The following is an 8,772-nucleotide window of genomic DNA, read 5'->3' on the forward strand; positions in this document are numbered from 1 at the left end:
TGCAATTTTGGAACAATTTGTCATCTTGGGTTGGAGAATCGACGAGGCACGTCATGGTTCATGCAAGATGGGACCCAACCACTTTGCAACTGAACGGTTTTTACCTTTCTTGAGAAACACCTCGGGAATAAAGTCATTGTATTGAACTATTCCACATTTATTGGAAGAGGCATGAATTGACCTCCATACTCACTCGATCTTACACTTTGCGACTACTTTCTGTGGGGCAGATTGAAGGACACTGTTTTCCAGAACAAACCTGCAACATTGTGGGCGAGCTTCAAGATTTGATCCGTGAGGCATGTACATCCATTTCTATTGAGACACTTCAGAGGGTGACTGAAAATTTCATTGCTCGCTATGTGTGCTGCGAAAGGTGCACGCACACACACACACATTTTGAATCGATTGTGATGTGAATGCAACAAGTGCTTGCAAAGGAAATTTTACAGCCTATTTTTCGAACTCGTACTGTGACTACAGCGTACAGCGCCACCTGTCAGCAACATTTGTAACTAATTTTGAAACTTCTGTATTACATTTTTACTTCTTTCTAAATATATAAACATACCACATGTATTTTCTTCTATCGATCACCGTTTCTGAGTTATTTAATTTTAAAATCAGGGAGTCCTTTGTGGGACACCCTGTATGCACGAGTTCGAAAAGAACATGAATATAACAGTCTATTTTGTTGATATTCCTACATTTCAGAATTTCAATACATTCTAATTCAGATGTTGCTACTTAATAACTCGATGTGCATAATAAGATAACGAAATTTGACGTCAATCTATCTTCTTTGTGCTGCGCAAATGAATAGAACAATTTTATCCGAAATTTATTGAAGCTATAAAGACAAAAATTGGGTCTCAGGTTATGTACAAGTATTTTGAATAGTTGAAAAAACTGTGAAATATTATTCGTCAGATTTTCTTGGAAGTTAATATTGCTTTTACTAGATTACAGCTACTTCGTCAGTAGATTAAAAAAAAATCAACTTGGAAAGAATTATGAATGAATTATAACAAATAGGGGGGGGGGGAATCAAAAAAATATTTCAGACATAGAATGTAATTGACACATATATACGGGGTGATTATAAAAAAACTATCCCGACATATGGGCCCCCAACTATCATACCATTCACAGAAACTGAATGAAATTTTGGCATAAGGTATTTTGAGGTATGCGCTCAAGAATGATATGGAAAACAACAGTGTCACTCTAACAGTTACGGTTACAGTGAGAAAATTTCGAAAATATCAAATGGCAACACCAAGTTTTTTGTATTGGAATGCGATCTCCATACTGAAAAACACTAAATAGCGTTGGAATGGCACCTGTAGCACGAAAATCCGATTGCGCCATCTACCAAACAGCTCACAACGAATCCGACCATGCATCTCTCCAAAACAACCTTAACATTACATCGGAATGCGGCTCGTCCTGGCAATTTCACCTAAACTCTTCAAAAACATTTTTATGAAACTTACTCGCAAAAGACTTCGCCTTGATTCTTCTTACTTTATCAATAATTCTTTGATCACTGAGGTTTCTTATTATAAATATCTGGGTGTAATTATTTCCGCCGACGTCCGTTGGAACCTGGATGTCGATTACATCTTTCATAAGTGCACCCAAAAACTCTTTTTTCTTCGTCAATACCTTAAAAACTCCACCGGTCATCTCAGATATCTCAGCTTGCAAACCTATATCCTTCCTGTACTCTCATATACCTGTGAAATCTGGGACCTTCCATACACTCTCCAGTGTAGAAAAATCAGAATCTATTCAAAATAAATCCACCGGCTTCATTTTAAACTGCTGGTCATCCTCCGCCTCCGTTACTGAACTCAAGCGCCAACTCAATGTTCAACCACTTTCCCCCCGTAGACATGTTTCCATTAACTTTCCTTTACAAAATGTTACAAAATCCTTCACGGCTTTTTCATATCGACACTTCCAATATTCTATAACTCTAGCTTCACACTTTTCCAATATATAGAACTAACCATTCCCAAAAATTGAAACCCATCTTTGCATCTACAGATTGTTTCACAAATTTAGTTTCTTTTATCGAACAATAACCGATTGGAACAACTTCCCCTCAAACATTATTGATTGTACAACAGTTTCCGAATTCTCTTGTAACATCAACCGTCTCCTCTGTCAAATTTCACCACCGCATTCCCTTGTATAGGCCTCGGCCAAGCAATATTGAATAAATAAATAAATACTGAATACTGTCACGATTCTCACAGATTTCGTGGTGATAACAGACGAGGTGGGGCTGAGAGTTATTAGAGAAAAGTTCAGGGGTTTCGTTAAGAAAAAAAGAATGTACATTAATGAAGGCATATATTTCTTTCTTTTTACTATTATTATTGAAAATATGGCATAGTTTTTCACAAAACGAACTCATTTTAATGATTAAAATGTACAGAGTCCATGAAAACAAGAAAATTTGAATCCATCAAACGCATTTTTTCACGATCGTAATATTTTTACGGTCGGTTTATTTCTAAACGCATAGTCTTCTCATATATCTCAATATATACAAGTAGTAAATGAAATTTTTATTTCTGTCGGTTGCTTTTACTCAGCGATTGAGCTCTTTTTGTATCTTCAATTTGCTAGACGTTAGATTCAGCGTCATGGACATCCAAACTTGTTCACGGTCCGTGGTCAGTAGCTCTTTTCCTTTCCTTACCACGGGAGAATACTGTAAGGAAAAAAAAATGCATAGGAGAGACAGAGAGAGAGAGAGAGAGAGAGTATCGGACTCTTTCGGATAAAAGAGAGAGAAAACCGATCTGTGTGATATTCCTCCGCCACCATTTCTTCAGAACACCTTAGCCCCTTTTATTTTTTGCTTCTTTTACTCGTTGATTTGCGAAGATAGTTTGTCATCCCGGATGGCTGACTATCCCGAAAGTCAATCCGATGACACAAAAGGAATGATATTGCCTTCTCCCCAATTTTTTTTTTTTTTTTTACCTTACAGTCTTATCCTATGTCCTTTTTTTTTTTTCTTATTCGAGATGCTTGCTTTCTTGCTATACCGCTCCCGGAACTATATATTTTTTGTTGTTGTTGCTACTGCTGCCATCTCTCCCTTGCTGAAAGGAGAAATGGCATGAAGTCAAAACTATATCTCTGTCATTTTTTATATTTTTTGTGCTTTTTTCCGAGAAAAATCGGAAAGAGAAGATGTGTCCCCGACTATTGCCTGATGGCTGGAAAGCTAATAACAACACTTTTCACTAGGGGATTCATATTTTTTTTTCCTTGCTCATCCTCTTCTCTCTCTTGATTCTCCATTCACTTACATGTAGCGGATATAGAATCAAAGGAAAAATTCGCGGATTTAGAATGTACTTCAAGAAATAATACAATCCTCTCGAGCTTCAAGTGTTTTCTCAATTCACCGAGAATACATCCTATGGAGACAGAGAGATGGAAATAAAAAAAATATTAGGGGAAAAAATATGATGTTAGGAATTTTATTGTAGATGGAATATATTCAGTCGATGTGTTGTTTATTCATAATATAATCATATTAATATCTTTTTGTTATGTCATCGATGATTTTTTGATACTCTAACGCTTTTACGATTTTATCATACAGGCTGGGATCAAAAAATAGACACCTTCAATACTTTGTAGAAAAATAAGTAAAAAAAAAATGTTTTTAAAAAATTAGAATACATAAAAATTATTCTGCAAATGATATTCATAAAAATTCCCAAGTTTGCTAACTCAATTTTACATTATGTATTACTTCCGTTTCCGTTTTCTTCGTTGTTTTTTTTGAGCATATTCGTGGTAGAAAATTTGTATAAAATGGATTGATTGTCTCGTATGTCAAAATAATTTTCCTCTTCGTTTCGAAAAAATTAGAACATCCAAAAATTTGTTAAATAAAATTATATATAAAACGTGTTATTACATTACTATTCTTATGTAAATAGGTATGACCTTATTCGCATAAGTTTCGTACCTAGTTCCTGGTTACGTTTGTAAACGTAGAATCCGTCTTAACATTACCGGTGCAAGAAAAAGACATTCCTACAAACATAAAAGTACTTGTACTGGTGCTTTGTTGGGGCGAGAAAACATATAGTAATAAAATATGACCAATAATCGAGTCATCATTGACATCGAGTTGAAGAGTTTCTGGTACATATCACGAGCGAAACTTGAGCATGGTCATCGTGATTGAATTTGATTGAAACGATTAGCATCAGATAATGTACCATCGTCAGATATCACGGAAATGCCGGAGCGCCGTAGAAGATATATGGCCGGATTCTTGATGGGAATTCATGCATATGCAAATAATTTGCACCCCGATTTTGAACTCTATATCTTCAAGTTTTTTAGACTCAATTTTAAAAGTTCTATGTGAAAACCCTTATTAAAATACCCGATTCATCTAAATCCAACGTTTACAGAGCCGTATCTCGTAGAAAGGTGAGGGCCATTTTTTGTACGAGTAAACAGTATCTAAATTGTACAGTAAACGGAATCTTATATCCCTGGATGATAACACTTTGAGAGTCTGTTGCCGCGAAGACAGTGTTGATTTAATTTTCCTTTTAGATTTTGCGAGAGCGTGCTCGATAAGATACTCGCTTGCAGCATCAAAGGGATATTCAGCGGAGCATGCTCTAGTTTGTCTGGCAGGAACTTGATTATCGCATTGATGATCTGCCGTGTGGCTCTGTATGAGTGAAGCATTTATACTTTTTCTAAAAAACCTAATGTAGAGTAATTCACGTAACTTTTATATATCTGTAAATGTTTGCTCAGAAGCACAAATTTGCTATTCACGCCCTCTCTCGTTCACAAAAAGAGTGTGTCCATTACCTTGATAGGAAAAGGGCATTCAGAGAGCACAAAGGGGGAAGAGGAGACCTGTCACCTTTTAATGAAGAAAGAAGGACGTTGAGGAAAGAAAAAGTATAGTAAAAAGAAAGTTGAATATAAGTTGGCAGAAAACATTGGCACTGACCTGAAATCATCTTTTATGTATGTGAATAGTGGATGCAAGGGGGAAGTTGGCCCCCCTCTCAAAAAGTCTAGGGTGGAGAGCAATAAATGAATGTGTAGGGCATCCACTAACTTTCTCACATCGGTTTTTAATAACAAAGAAGGCGATATCCAAAGTATGGATGTATCATACGGGGGGATAAAGTCCTCAACGATATTCAAGTAGAAGACGTGAAAATCCTAAAACTTCATCAAAATATATGTGCTTACAAAGGACCAGATGATATTATTATCCTAGGATCCTTAGGGAATGTGCTAATGAACTGTTGTGGGTAGTTGAATAGATTTACAGTAGTATTGCTGAGAGTGTCGTCGCTGGAGATTGAAAGCTTGCTAATGTGGTTCCAATATATAAAAAGGGTGGTATTAAAGCCGTGCCAATTATCGTCTAGTGAGTATGATGAGCTCTCTCTCGAACAGTTTGGAAATTATTATCAAAGAACAATTCGTGAATTGGATGGACGAGCATATAATGTATTGACGAAAACCCAGTATGGATTCAAAAAAAGTCGTGTGTAACCAAGCTCTTGTTTCCATGACCACCTCACTAAGGGTTTGGGCGAAGAAAAAAGTCTTTGACTTTGTTTATCTTGATTTACAAAAAACATTCGATTCCGTCTACTCTTGAAGTGTTTACATGGGATTGGAATTGGGGGGGGGGGAACTTGTTGAATTGGATTGAATCGTTGTTGAGAGATAGGTCCTAACGGGTTATGGTAAACGGGGAATTTTTTTATTGGACAGGTGTGAAAAGTGGAGTGTTTGAAGAAAGTGTCCTTCGTCCCACATTTTTTTTTGAAACTTTTATCGAGAAACTCAATCAGGATAACAATGGGATTGTTAGCTAATTCGCAGATGACGTGAAGCTAATGGGGATTGGGGCCGTTCAAGTATTACGTAAGCAAATTTTTAGCCATTTTTGACTCCCCTCCTCCCTTGTCAGCAAAAGTCAGCAAAACGCTGACCCCCTCCCCCCTTTGTCAGCAAAATTTCGTCATGAGCTCTGCCCCTCTGGATCCTAACTCATATTTTCATAAAGGGTGGTTGATGACGTAAGCATTATCCAAACCCCCCCCCCCTCTTGTCCTCAAAAGTCAGCAAATCGGAAACCCCCCTCCCCCTCATCGATAATTACGTAATACTTGAACGGCCCCATAGTTGGAAAGCTAAACTATACGGAGAGGTTCCAGATAAACTTAAATATCATTGCAGCATGGGCTAATGAGGGAGCATGACCTTCATTAGTGCTTGGTCGCTCATTTTGGTTTGAACAACACACGATTCACTTACGAATTCAATGGTAAAGTTATTACCGGTGCAACAAGGATCACTGATTGATCATTGATCATTCTCATTGACGAGCGACTCATGTTTTCTTAACTTTGTTCCGCGCTGGTCAAGAAAGCAAATAGAATGCTCGGTTTCATTCGTAAATTAGAGAAGAGCTATGTCCGCACTTGTTGGTACACGGGCTTGAGCTATGAAGGGAGACTTGATTTTTTAAATATGTTTACAATGGACGAACGCAAGTGGAGGGGAATATGATCGAAGTCTTCAAAATTTTCAAAGGGATAGATAGGATGGATTATGTGTAATTTATATGCCACGGCCAAAGTTCAATAATTGGTGTTTTTTGGACTTTGATCGGCAGTTCACGAAGTGGCTGGAGATCCCTTGCCAAAGGCCGACAATTAGCGTTTTTTTCTGTCCGGTAGGCGGCGCATCTATAGCTTCTGGTTTGATGATGCATGCATGTGGTAAGAAGAAAAGGTGGCATATTGATTAAGAGGAGTCTAAGGGAGGTCGTCTCCCAACTGTGAGCATGGCAAGACAGGGAAGCCAGCGTAAGTCTACGACCGTAGTGATTATTTTTATACACACACGCACACTATGTTATTCACACATGAAACAAATCATACCGCGATCACAATTTGTGTCTTGTGTAAATTAATATAAAGATAAACACTATAGAAAGATCTGTGGCCCAGGAAGGACATGGCAACAAACTTTCTGGTCGGAGGTTAGAGGATAGGGGGACCCTATAAAAATTTAGACTTTTTATTTTATGTCGCACTGTATTTTTACTCTCGAAGCTAAACTGGTACAAAATTATTTCTGAATAAATTTTGAAAATTTTTTAAATTACAATCATACCTCTACGACGAACGGGTGACGAGATAAAGGGTACATTAGGACTTACACAGTCTTACATATACAGTAGTTACCTGTACATTAACCCTTTGAACGGCAATTAGAATAGCCCTTTCAAAATGATATTTCTTTTTAATGAAGTAGGGGGGCTTTCTTCCCCGATTTTCAGCAGGTGCAGACTAAGGGTATAGGAAAAGGTTTTCCATTGAGAAATCATTTTTACAATCTATCTGGGCTTGTCAATGCTGAAATAAGAGGCTTTTATGGAGTCGAGATATTTCGTCATGGCCGTTTAAAGGGTTAACAATTATTGTCTGATCCTGATTATGGAATTACAGCTCGATACATCGGAGTTTGGCCAGGGATGTACAGCCACTTCGTGAACTGGCTGGCCCAAGTCCAAAAAAAAACCCAGCAAATTGTCAAACTTTGGCCAGATCTCTCGGCCGGTTCGCGAACTGGCCGCATGATGAACTGGCCGCGCTCCAGATGTTAATTAATTACCAATTTGGGTCCGATATATCGGTTGAAAAGTTATCTTTATTTCATTCGAAGGAAAACCTACAGTATCTTTTACGTATATTCGGTCGATATAAGCGAATCAGGATGTTCCAGAATGCGGAAGGTCAGTGAAGTGGTGAACGTTTCCTGTTCGCAGTTAGTGTGCATATAAGCTCGATTCCCGTTTGCGCCAGTTTCAGGATGACTTGATCTGGCTTCGGGCTCTGTTACGTACAATAACAAGCTCCTATAGATAACGGGCGAACGCTGATAGTACGAGAAAGCAATTTGCATACTAAGCAGTGAAAACGAGAGCAACAGATGCTGGTAAATGAAATTCGATTAGGTGATTGACGACTCTGAATATGAATGAGCCGCTATTAGATGCTTTGTCTCATGCGTGCCAAAGCTATGGCTATATAAGCTTTTCTATCATGGAGGCAAGCACTTGAGGAAGGGGTGGAGGCAACCCACAGACCACGAGGTTCGTGTGTTTGTATCGGGCGTTGAACGAATCTACTTCACCAGTTGATCTAGAAAATAGCTGTTAGAGACCGAAATGTTTTAGGGTTTGAATTTTAAGGTTCGCGGCACATTATTTAGAACTACACTGTATTTATTAGTGAAAGACCATGAATGAAAATTGGTGTAAATGTCAGAGCACAATAATAACATTTCATTTTCATTAAATACCGTGCACCGCCCAGGCTCTATCGACCAATGTACACACAATAATAACAATTTATATTCATCGTCCGCAGTTTCGTACACACAGGTAAGTGCAGGGGTATTCAACGAATGGTCCGAGAGCTACATTTAGCGCTGCTAAATTTTTGCAGTAGCTCCCCTACTAAAAGGTGTAAATAGTTATAAAATTGTTACAGAAATACTGAAAAAACCCTCAATGTAAAAATGTGAAAAGGTATTCTAAAATTGGTGAGAGAAGTAATTTCAAAATTGCTTTTAGAAAAAAAATTAAAAACTATGTTGAGAAAAATAATAATTCAAGAGTAATGGTAAATAATTTCATAATTATAATAATATAATAAATAAATTTGTAAAATA

The sequence above is a fragment of the Pholcus phalangioides genome, unplaced genomic scaffold, assembly GCF_987345545.1.
Source record: "Pholcus phalangioides strain wild (caught in Gottingen) unplaced genomic scaffold, Ppha-v1.0 ptg000039l_1, whole genome shotgun sequence".
NCBI lineage: Eukaryota > Metazoa > Arthropoda > Arachnida > Araneae > Pholcidae > Pholcus > Pholcus phalangioides.